The following is a 13,469-nucleotide window of genomic DNA, read 5'->3' as shown; positions in this document are numbered from 1 at the left end:
GTCCAAGGGGACTATTCAGTGAGGAGTAAGAGTTGAAATCAGAGAAGAGGTTCACATTGAGTTTTGAAGGCAACTTTCATCTTCTGTCTTTTAATCTCCATGTTGTAGGTAGATATTATTGGAATATTTTTAGAAGAGAAGTGGCATGATATCTCATATTTCTAAAGGATTACTTTTGGTGCTACTTTGAGAATCAATTTCAAGGGTGAAGCACAGATACATGCTAGGAAGTCACTGCAATCTTCTAGGCAAGAGATGACAGTGGGTGGTAGAATTATATTGAGACGTGGTAAGAGGGCTGGACAAGTGGCTCAAGTGGTATAGTGCTTGCTTGGCAAGTATGAAGCCCTGAGTTCAAACCCCAGTACTGCCAGAGAGAGAGAGAGAGAGAGAGAGAGAGAGAGGTGGTCAGAACCAAAGCAAAAGAAAAAGAGAAGTAACAAGAAAAATGCTATTTTATTGCATGAGTAATTAACAGATTTACTTGCCTTTAACTAACATAGGAATATTTCAGAATGAGGGGTTTAGGAGGTAAAATAAAAATGGTTAGAGGAATGCTAATTTAAAATTTTATATTACATATGGAGATATTGAAAATGCAATTGAATCTATGATATGGGAGTTCAAAGCAAAAGACAGAGTGTGAGATCTATGCTTGGGAGTCATCACTGTAGAAATATTATCTATAGATGAGATCCCCAAGACTACATAGAGAAAGGATGTTACACTTATCCTGGACACTGGTAATGTAACACCATGTTTATCAATATTTTTCATTATCTAACTGCTAATGAGCATTTAAAAATATTATTTTCCTACTTGTCATCTCCAACCCTTACATAAAATACTATTATAATAGCTCAGATTTTCTTTTTAATCTGAAACCAAATTTCCCCCATGCAAGAGTGACATTGCCTCTGTTGAGAAACATGGAGTAACAGGGAGCAGAAGTAATCCAATGGGATTTAAGGATTGACTACTCATATAATTCAGGACCTCATTTGTTGGACAGATGAGAAGGACATTCTGCTTAAAATGCGTAAATCTGGGAACCAAAAAATATCAATGAAAACAGTCTTCCTCCCCAGCACCTGCATTATTACACATTGTAACTCTGAGGAAGTTTATTTCTTGTTGATGCAATCTTGAAAATGGTAGGAGTGAAGAGTTCCTGGTGCACAAAGAAAGAATGTTTCCTCAAAGAATTACTCATGGTTTCAGGGAATCAGACTCTAAGTCTATTTCCTTCAGGCTTCTCATGCCTTTAAATCAAAAGGAAGATAGTTTACTGGGATTATTGGTATTCTTAAGGGGGAAGCATTTGAACAATGGGCAATAGGAGTCTATCACTGGACGCCACGGTGTTCACTGGAGCTCTCCTTGTTAATTCCTTGTCACTGTACTTGTTAATATCCCTGATCAATGGAATTGTGGCAAAGCAAGGTATTGGATTCTACAGGAAGATAGTTTGGATTATTACACTAAAGATCTCTGTCCAGAAAAATTGCTACTATAGAGAAAGGAGAACATGGAATAAAGGTATTGTATATTAAAGCAATTGTAAACCAAATCTAAGGAGTTTATGTGAACTAAAGAAGTAGAGCTGTTGCATTTATATTTTACATTAGTTAACTTTCTCCTACCTCCTAATAAGAACACCGGCTGTGATGTTTAGGATTGAATTGACATGTTATGGGACTTTATGTGTTATATGTATGTAAAGAGACACACCTGTCACCCAGGCCAGAGACAAAAGTGTGTGCTGAGAAACCAAAGGAGGAATTGTTTCATTTATCTGCATGTGTACCTTTAGATTTACTCCCCAATGTTCTTCTTGGAAAGGGAACTTGTATTGATTGCTTCAGCAAGCTCTCTTGTCCTCTCACTTTCAGTTGAATTTGGACAAAAATAATCCCCAGTAGATAATTGCTGGGAAGAAAGCAGACATAAAAGATGCTCAGTATATCAGCTCTGTCCCTAATGGGTTCCTTAACTAAAGGTTGTCACACTCCTGGCTTGGTCTCTTTATATATCCCCCTCAGTTGATCTCCAAATGCTATCTGTTTCCTCCTTATACCCAGATTTACACATTACCTACTGTGTATTTTTGTTTATATGGTCCTGGCTCCAAGATTATATCTCTGTCAATCTTATGGCCTATAGCATAATATTCAATACACCACTATTGGAGAAATAGGCCACAGAAAGCAATCTGAAGCTTCAAGAGCTTCAAAATTAGTGTGAGAAAAAGTGAATATGAATTGACCCAATAAAGTAAGCAGTAATATAGGATAACTTAATTCCAGTGATAGCTAAGTTTGTTTTCAGAGGTTTATGTAGAAATTTACAAACTATTTTGTTGGATAAGAATGCAAGATGATTATTCCCTATATTTTTATTTTCCCAATAATACAATGATAAAATCATGTCTCTAATTAACATCTCTTTATAGTATTTTTAAATGTGCTATTTTTTTGTTGGCAGTGGTACTTGAACTCAGGAATTACCACAATTGTTTTTTTAAATATGCTGTTCTTTTGGAAAACTATTTCTTCTGTTTGTAGATTATACATCTTCAAGTATATAACTAGATCCCAATTCATTTTAATGATAATTAAGATGATGTTTCAATTCAATTAAATATATTATATTTACACTTTTGTTCCTAAGTTACAGCAGAGTGAATACCCTACATTTAATGAATTAAAATAAACTGTGAATATTTATTAAACAAATGAGATATGTTGTGAAAAATACCCTAAATAAAACGTAATGGATCCAAGACTTTGTGTCATGATCTTACTCAAAAGCTAAAGCTGAATTTCAAGAAATTGGAAACGCATTCAATGTAAGATTATTGACAATTTTCAGATTTCTTTTATTTAATCTTTTTAATTACAAAATATAAAATATATTCCAGTACAAATATAAAAATTCATTGATGATAAAGGAAATGCAAATCAAAACCACACTAAGATTCTACCTCACCCCTGTTAGAATAGCCATCACCAAAAACACCACTAGCAACAGGTGTTGGTGAGCATGTGGGGAAAAAGGAACCCTCGTACACTGCTAGTGGGAATGCAAGCTAGTGCAACCACTCTGGAAAAAAAATTGAATGCTTCTTAAACATCTAAACATAAATCTGCCATATGATCCAGCAATCCCACTCTTGGGGATATTCTCAAAGGAATGCAATACAGGTTACTCCAGAGGCACCTGCACACCCATGTTTATTGCAGTACTATTCACAATAGCCAAGATATGGAAATAGCCATGATGCCCCACTACTGATGAATGGATTAAGAAAATGGGGTATTTATACACAATGGAATTTTATTCAGCCTTGAAGAAGAATGAAATCTTATCCTTCGCAAGTGGATGGAACTGGATAACATCATTCTGAGCGAGTTTAGCCAGTATTTGATGTCCCTACTACAGAGGAACTAATACAGGAACCTTAAAGTGACAGAGGTCAACATGAGAAGAGGATCAGGAACTAGTGAAAAGGTCAGTAAGAGATGAATTAACTTGGGATGTAACACACTGCTACATGGAAGCAATGCTAGGAATCTCTATGTGTAGCTATACTTACCTCAACTAACAAAAACGCTTTGTCTCTCTTATTATTGCTTTTGTTTTCTCTCCAACAAAATTAGAGATAAGGGAAGAACAGATTCTGCCTGGAAGCAAGGGGAGGTGGAGGGGAGAGGGAGGGGGCAGGGGATAGGGGGGAGCAATGACCCAAACAATGTATGCACATGTGAATAAACGAATATAAATTTTAAAAAAGTTTTTAAAAACTCAATAATGAATGATCTATCTACTAAAATTAATAATCACAATAACATACAATGTAGTGATTAATTTTATTTTTCTTAGTTTCACTTAGTCTAATACATTGTGTTAGTCTTTTCTTGAGGTCCATGTTTTTGATTATTGGTTAGATAGCCCATGAACTTAAAAAGGAGGAATATTTGTTTCAGAATTCAGGTGCTTATGTGTCTTATATAAATGACCCTATATGTGTATTTTGAACTAAATATTGATTATTTTCTGTTCATTTATAGCATCCATGAATTCCTTGTTTATATGAATTGTGTCTGTGTTGTTTTTATTTTCCACAAATGAGTAAGATGAACAATGTGGATATAAAGTAAATAGAAGTTTCTAAAGTTAACAAAGTAATCATCTATTAGATGCTATTACATGATTTTACTTTAATGGACATTAATATGTATCATAAAGAAACAAAAATCAAAGCTTTAACCTCTGTGTTTCAAAAGCTCTCATTCAAACGTGAGAGATAAAGGGCAACCCAGTTTCCTCAAGGCAGTTTGAGTTTATGGCTGCCATCTTTGCTTAATTAATAAAATATCCCTTTCATTATCAAAGTTGATCATATTAGTTCAATAGGGTATATGGTAACCTTAGAGATAATATACATAAGCCAATAAATAAGAGATTGGCAAGTAATTAGTATCAGGAAATAAGTATAAAACAAATACTATTGAAATTCATATTTGGGTAAGTTTAATTTTCCTTGGCAATCAGGAAAAGCTTTAAAAAGAAGTGGCAATTATATCAGATATTAAAGAAATAGACTTTGATAGAAAGAAGAACAAGAGTGTGTGGCTCATTCAAAATATGTATATATTAAATAAAAAAAACCACCATCCACATTAAAGTTAAAAACTGTAAAATCATAGATTTTTTTCTATAACAACTCCTGTTTTTATAATGAGTCTGCACTTATTTCTCTGTTGGAAAATATTTAAATTTTAGTTCAGTTTAGTTTTAACCATCTTCCATTAAGGGAATTTAAACAATATCTTTAAGACACTGAAGAGAGAAAAATTCTACTCAGAATTTTTAGCCTTTCATCCGAGACTGTTTACTGCAAAGTACTTCCATTTTCACATGTTCTAATTTTTAATAAAAATCTTGAGTAATATATTTAATATTAATCAATTAAGATTACTGTATTTTTTTCATCCAAGAGTACTTCCATCATGTCTTAATAGAAAAATGAGTGATACTTGGTATTTGTGAGTTCCAGTGAAGGACAAGTTGTGTTGGGAGTATGCTTGGTGGGGTTAAGTGAGTTATTTTTGAAAGCCAGCCTTGCTCTCATGTGGAGTACATTGCCAGCCACCCTAGTATGGGAGTGGCTTCCTAGAACAACTTTTTCTGTCCTCTGTGACACCTTACTTATCCATGACATGAAGTTGAAAGGCCCGAGGATTTATCGTAAAATAAAAATGTTTTATTGCATTTGAAAACAGAAGTGTGGTGAATAGTAATGGAGAAAACACTGAAAAGGTATATAACACATGGAGCCAGAAGCTAAATATGGAAACATTCTTTTAATTACAAAATGTGTAAAATTGCACAGGGAGTTTCTTTCTATAGATACATAGGTAGATAGAAAAATTGATAGGTGACAGATAGATAATGGACTTGCTCAAAATTGCTCAAAATAGCAATTTTCTATTGTATAGGGCACAAACTTCCAGCAATACTACTTAAATTAGATATGAAATCAGCAAAATTTGTAATCTGCTTACTTTCAATTTTATCAAAGTAGAATAGTGCTCCCTGGGAGACCTAGTCTCGTCTAAAATCTTTTTGTGACTCTGCACTAACCAACTCCAGGAAAGCTCAGTGATCCTTATTCTCAGCTACCTTCCAGATCCTATCTCCATTCATGCAAGATTCCTGCAGAGTCAAACACTGGCTTCATTGCCTAAGCATGTCATATGATCACTACTCTGTTATGGGCACTTTAAGACTTAAATGAGAGAGGAGAACACCTGTAAGACTGTTTAAATCTACAGTTCAAATGGGAAATAGGACAGGATCTCCTTTTTGTCTCATTGAAGTGATTCTTTCTTCCATGTTGAAACCTTACAAAGGAAAAAACAGAACCAGGTTTAATTTAGCTTCCTTCTTTCTCCTTGTTTCCCAAATCCCATGATATAGGGCTTATTCCCATACCCTATGTCCTTACTTCTTTCTACTAAGATCTAAAAGCTTTGGCACTAACAATCACAGGAGAAAAAGATTTCTTCTCTATGCTTTTGCTGTGCACTTTGTTATTGTTTTGCAATACTAAGTTGGAACTGCAGCAGTCTGGTAATTTTGTGCTCTCTCCATAGAGCCAGTTCTTCAAGTCCAATGTCTTCCTAAAGAGAACAGTTAAGTCCTACACTTTTCTTCTGAGTTGTAAACTTCTTTGCCTGGCTCAGGAGGCTGGAAATGAAAAATTTAAAAAAATGATTTAAAGAGGAAATTAAAATGTATTTGGGTCACTATTTGGACAATATGAACCACAATATACAATCTTATATCTTTCAAGAAGCTTTACATTTCCCTTACATTATTTTCAACCCCTTCTCTGAAGGAAACACACACACACACACACACACACACACATACACACACACATCCTAAAATACTTTGAAAGTATAGATTATTGATATTTTTATCTAAACAATGAAAAATTTTGTGTCAACCATTGTTAGTACCCCTGAAAATATGAATTTTATCTTCCCAGATTAAAGAACTGTTGTTACCAAAGTTCAAAAAAATTCACACTTATGTGGGAGTTTGAAACTCTTATAGATGTGATTAAAAATAAGAAATCACATCATTTACCAGCATTTTCTCAAAACTTATACATAACTTTCAATTTATTCCTCTTATATTTTAATACATGTTTAGCAAAAAAAATGAAAATTATGTAGCTTATAATAAAATTACAACAGAATTCAAATATTTCTATCAGCAAAATTTTGATCATTCAAGCAAGTATCTAAAAATAAAATAATAACAGTCTTTTTATCACATTTTCTGTGATAGAAAGAAAAGGAAGGATTCTGTCTTATTGATTTTTTCAATCATTGTAACTATTTTTAACCTTTTCACTTCTGTCATATATTTTATTTATCAGGATATTAAGGGAGTTACTTTTCATCAACAAAATATTTGAAGGTAGGTGAGTGAGCTGGGCTAGCAAAGCTGTTCAATTATGTAATCAATGAGCCAGGCTTCTAAACTTCTTTAATTTTCTGTATCTTTCATCCTTTATATAGTTGTTTCTTCCTCCTTGCCTTCAATAGTTTTTGGACTTCTGATCATGGTGTTAACATTTTACTCAGGAAGTAGGAGAAAAGGAAAGGTCAAAGGCAAAAGCATTTTTTCAAGAGACTTAGATTACTTATTCAAGAAGTAAAGCTTGGGGTGTCCTTCTACAGTATACTGTCTGAAACTGTGTAACCTACTGTAATGGTTCAGTATGGGTAGTATCCCCCTAAAACTCCATTTATAAAGGCTTGATCCCCAGGGTGGTGGCATTGGGGACTAGCAGGAAGTCCTCAGATCATTGGAGCTGTGACCTTTAATGGTATGGTGGGACCCCAGTCTCTCAGTCCCTGCATACAGTGCAGCCTTGATGTACCACCCTCATAGGAGGCCAAGCCAATGGAGATTCCTCATCTTAAGGCTCCAAATGCTGGGATAAATAACTTTGCTCTTTATAAGTTAGTTTCCTTAAGTGTCTCATTGTAGTAACTTGAAATTGCCTAATACATCTGGCCTGTACTGTAAGAAAATTGTAAAGGAGAATGGCATATTTTTCTTCCCAGTCTTCAGAGTAAAGGAATACAAAAAAGGTTTCTAGGGAGTCATGACTATACTAATTGCTTGAATTTACCATACTACCATGAATATTTTTGGCATAAATTTATGCTTAAACTGAAAATATTCTTTTATATCTAGATTCATAATTATACATTATGTTTTAATTGTACAGCTTACAATAGAGTAAACGTTTTTTCATTTGGGTTAATATGTACATTAGATAGGGACTGTACAACTTCAACACACTATGTAGTATCAAGTAAAATTAAATAAAATTCTGATCTACAACAAAAGTTTCTTCAGGATTGAGACAATAATTCTTGGACAAAACTGTAGCAAGCAGATAATATCTCTAATTACAAACTATTATGTATATTATCGATTTTTCTCTGAAAAATAAAATCAACTAATTATTTAATAATTGAAATTTCAGTACATCTAAAGGAATACAAAAAAGAGGGAGTGGAGCAAGAAGGCAGCTGATTAAGATCTTCTGTCAATCTTCTTTCCAGAGACACACCAAGTTGAATAGTTATCTACATACCTTACTACTGTCACAAGAACTAAGGAAATCAGGTAGGAGAATACAGTGCCTACTTTTAGTAAAACAAAACAAAAGGATATACTGAAGAAGACAGAAAGCAGAGTTGCTTCTGCCAATGTTCCCCCAACAGCCCAGTATGTCTACTACTTGGGGGAAAAAGAGAATTAAATCTAGGCTTTAGATTTGAAACTCAGTACTAGGTCCTCTATGTTGAAACCCACTGCTGGACAAAACTCCTTGACTCCAACCATCAGACCAATACCTTTGGTCGGAACCAGGGGTACTGCATTTAGTCAAGTAGCTGATAGCTCTATCACTACTCTTCCAATCTCAGATATCAAAGCAGGGAGCATTACTGCATCTTCTGGGAATCAGAGCAAGTAAGCTTTGTCATAGAGTCCAGTGCCAATCCAGTTGAGGTGAGCCCCTGCACTCCACAGAAACTGGAGGCCACTTACATAGGTCTGAACTTATGTATGGAGCCTCTTGACCAATCCTGGGATCATAATCATAAGGAGACTTATGTTGCAGTGGGACAGAATAGATAGGTTCGTATCAGTTCCAGCCAGGAAGAGGGTCCAGGATACATCTGCCCTCCTCCAGATACAGTGAGGGTCTCCTTGACTGTGAGACTCAAGTGCTCTCCAGCTTAGTGTCAGCTTTGGTGGCTAAGGGACCCACTCTACTAGCCAATCCCCACTTTGAGCAGCACAGCTGTGATAGGCCAGGACTTAAAGTCAGGGCTTTAATATTGCCATGGAACCAGTCAAAGACCTGTGCCCCAGTGGAATAGACTCCTGTTTGCACCTGCATTGTTGCCAGCTGCAGTGTGGGCCTACAATCCTTTCTGAGCCTCTGCAGGTCCTGTGACTAGGTGACGTGGGCAAAACTCAGTAGTATCATCCTACATAGCCAACAGTCTGCTTTCACCTACACAGAAACAACTTTAGGAAGCATAATGTAGGGCAAGACCCTATTTGCAAAGTATAGGACAGATGGTAAACCCTACTTATCCTAGGAACTCAGAGCTTAGCTGCTAAAAAATGACATTTGATAAATGCTATATAGCTCCCAACCCTAATTCCACGGTCTTGCCTGTGGATAGGGCCTCTGGAGTATCTCCAAGGCCAGAAGAAGAAACATGGCTCTAATCAATTGGATGTCTATTCAACTGTCATTCCCTGTAGCTGGTTGCTGCAACTCAGGTTGTGAGTTCACCTCAACAATCCTAGTGTGGGCTTTGGTCCTACACCAATGTTGTGCTGGTCTTGGTGGGATGTGAGATCAGGGTATGACAAAGCATGATAGCACTAGTGCCACAGGGTTGACATAGGAGATTTGGACTGCTCCATACATGGTGATTTTGTCTAGAGTTGTGCAAAATCCCACAGTGTCTGATAATACACTGGTAACTATGGAAGAGGCACCTGGACCTACCCTGGACCTAAGGAGAGGGTTATGGGAATGGACTACTATTTTCAGGTATTACTTGGTTCTTTCTGAACACACAGGTTTAAGAAAAAACTGGGCTTGGATGTTTTTGAAGTACTGAAATAGCAACAACATACCAACAACAGATTCCCAACAAATCTGGACCTGGTTACCATCCAAGTGCTGAACTAGAAGTAACTACAGGCTATGATAAAATAAGGAACCTGCTTAGAATTTCAGGAAAACCAGCATAAAAACTGTCATACAAGGAAGACTAGAATCAATATCTAATCCTTTAATACCCAATGTTATAAGCCAAGAAGAACCACATATTCTCAGAAAGCCAAAACCTCACATAATAAGGATCAGAAACTGACCAGATAATAATCAGTATGGGAGAATTCTCAGATAGTGAATTTAAAAGAGCTGTTTTAAGGAAATGCAATAAAGAATTTCATTAAAGAGAACACAGAGAAATGTTGCAATACACTAATCCAGAATTTTAACAAAGAGGTGCAAACAAGAAAAAAATACAGCAGAAAACCTTGAGCTGAAAAATGAACTCAGCACAATTAAATACATACTAGAAGAATGGACAATACAAAAGAAATAACTCAAAGACAAGCCTTCTGAAAATACACAGGCAGTAGAAGAATAAAGAACAAAAGAATAAAAGAAATGAAGAAACCTTATCGGACCTCGGGGACATTATTATAAGTGTAAATATTTGGGTTATTGCATTCAAGAAGAATTTTTGAATAAGGTCATTTAAAGAAATAATAACAGAAAACTTCTTAAACTGAAGGGATGCAAATAACCAGCACAGAAAAGTCAAAGTCATATTTAACTCAACCATGTTTACCCCCAAAACACCATATAAAGAAATTCTTGAAGATAAAAGATAAAGAGAAGAATCTCAAGACTTCCAAAGAAATGAGTAATACATCAGGACATTGCAATTCACATAATGGCAGACTCTCCAGCAGAAACCTTATAGGACATAAGAGAATGGCATGAAGCTTCCAGAATACTGAAGAAAAAAATCGATCAACTGAGCATACCGTACTCTGAAAAGCTATCCTTTAGAAATGAAGGACAAATAAAGACATTCCCAGATTAACAAAACTCAGAGAATTCATATATCTCCACAAGACCTGCTCTACAAAAAACAGGAAGTTTTTCAAACTAGAATGAAGGAGGTATAAAGAATAAGAGGAAAACATGGGAAGAAATTATATGAAGAGAAAACAAGAGAAATCATGCCAACAAATTAAGAGTGTGCTAATATTGTTTGTATGCATGGTAGATAAATTAGTCACACTGTTAGTATGAACACTAAAAAAGAGATTAAAAATAAGAACTGCATTCATATTTCTAGAGATAGGCAACATGGAAAGATGTAGAATAGGATATGAAAAATCTTAAAGGTAGAGAGGAATGAAACACAAGAGTGGAATTTTCTTATTAGAAAAAAATGGACAAATGCCTAGGCAATATATCTTGCCAAAACTGAATCATGAAGTAATAGAAAACTGGAGCAGATTAATAACAAGTACTGTGATTTAGTCAGCAATAAAAAGCCTTCTTTAAAAAATAAAACAAAAATAAACAAGACAGGATGGATGCTGATCAGAATTCATGGCTGAATAGCAAACATTTTAAGAAGAGCTAACACCAACTGTCTTAAGTTATTTCAAAAAGTAGAAAAAAAATAAATTCTTCCAGACATATTCCACGAGGCCAGCATTACTCTTTAACAAACTATGAGATAAGGATGCAACAACAACAAAAGAAAACTGCAGGCCAATGTCCTTACAAAAATTTAGATGTAAAAGTCCTCAATATTACACTAGCAAATTAAACCCAATTCATCTCAGAGTTGTAAGGGTGGTTCGATATATACAAATCAATACATGTGATACAACCTTATCGACATAACAAAGGACAAAACCCATACAGTCATCTCAAAAGATGAAGAAAAGTCATTTGATAAATTCAATATCCCTTCAAATGCTGAAAACTTAGACACGTGGAACATATCTCAACACAGTAAAGTCCATTTATAACAAGCTAACAGATGACATTGTGCTGACTGATGACATTGTGCTGACTGAGGAAAAGTGAAAGCTTTCTCTCTAAGATCTGGAACATGCTAAAGATGTCTACTTTTGTTCAGCATCATTCTGGAAATCCTAGCCAGAGCAATCAGGCAAGAAAAAGAAATCCCATTCAAATTTGAAAAGAAGTCACGTTGTCATTGTTTGAAGATGACATGATCTTATATTTAAAGACCATAAAAAGTCAACCAAAAAGTACTATAATTAATAAATGAATTTAGTAAAGTTGCAGGCTACAAAGTCAACATACAAAAATCAGTGACATTGCTGTGTCCCAGTAAAAAATGATATGAATTAGAAATGAAGGAAGCAATCCCATTTACAATAGCTACAAAAACAAATTTTAAAAAACTAGGAATACATTTGATAAAATAGGTGAAAGATCTCTACAATGAAAGCTATGAAATATTAAAGAAAAAAATTTAAAAGAACAGAAAAAAAAGTAGAAAGGCACCCCATGTTCAAGGATTAAAGATTATTGTTAAAATGTCTATACTATCCAAAGTGATTTATAGATTCAATAGAATCTATAAAGTGATTTATAGATTCAATAGAATCTATAAAGTGATTTATAGATTCAATACAATCTCTATCTAAATGCCTATGATGTTCTTCACAGAACTAGAAAGAAACAATTATAAAATTTACACAATTAACCATAGCCATCATGAACAAAAAGGCCAAAACAGGCAGCATTATACCTTCCTGACTTCAAAACATACTACAAAGTTGGAATAATTTGCCTGGCTTCAGCAGAAAAACAGACTCAAAGAGCAATGGAACAGAATAAAAAAAACTAGAAATAAACATGCACATTTACACCTTTTCACAATGTCTTTAAAAAATGCACTGAAGAAATGACAGTCTTTCCAATTAAGATGGCAAAATTGGATATCCAATTTTTTATTTTTTATCAGGTACAAAATCAATGCTAAATGGCTTAAAGGTAAAGATGTAAGACCTGATACTCTGAAAGTAGTAGAAGAAAAGTTAGAAAAAATGCTTCAGGATATTGAAAAGGGCAAGGTTTATTTATTTATTCGTTGGACAAATACCCAAAGCATAGAGAACAAAAGAAAAAAGACAAATGGGATTACATAAGACTAAAAGTGCTTCTGAACAGCAAAGGAAACAGAGACAGAGACAACTTATGGAATGAATGAAAGTATTTGCTAGCACAACCACAGGGAGATACCACTTAACCTCAGTAAGAATGGCTATTATAAGAAAGACCAAAGATAACAAGTGCTAGGAAGTATAAAAGGAAATCCTAGTGGGAATGTAAGTTACAATAGCAATTATGGAAAACAGTATGAAGGTTTCTTTAAAAACACAAAAATAGAATTACCATATGATCCAGCAACCCCACTACTGTTATGTAGCCAAAGCAAATGAAGTTTGTTTGTGGAAGAAACATCTTCTACACTCCCATGTTCATTGCAATACTATTCACAACAGCCAAAAAGACTGGAAATAACTTAAATGTTCATTACCTGATGAACAGATAAAGAAAATGTGGTACATATACACAATGTAATACTGCTCAGCTATGAAAATGAATGAAATCCTGTCATTTGTAGCAACACAGATGGAGCTTGAGATCACTATGTTAAGTGAAATAAGGCAACCAGAGAAACTCGACACCAGTGAGAGGAGGAAGGGTATAAGAAAAGAGCACAGGAGGGTGAATATGATGGAAATATTATGTACTCATGTATGAAAATGGAAAAATGAGA

The sequence above is a fragment of the Castor canadensis genome, chromosome 8, assembly GCF_047511655.1.
Source record: "Castor canadensis chromosome 8, mCasCan1.hap1v2, whole genome shotgun sequence".
NCBI lineage: Eukaryota > Metazoa > Chordata > Mammalia > Rodentia > Castoridae > Castor > Castor canadensis.
The sequence above is the reverse complement of the archived record's forward strand: the minus strand, read 5'-3'. Positions refer to the sequence as shown.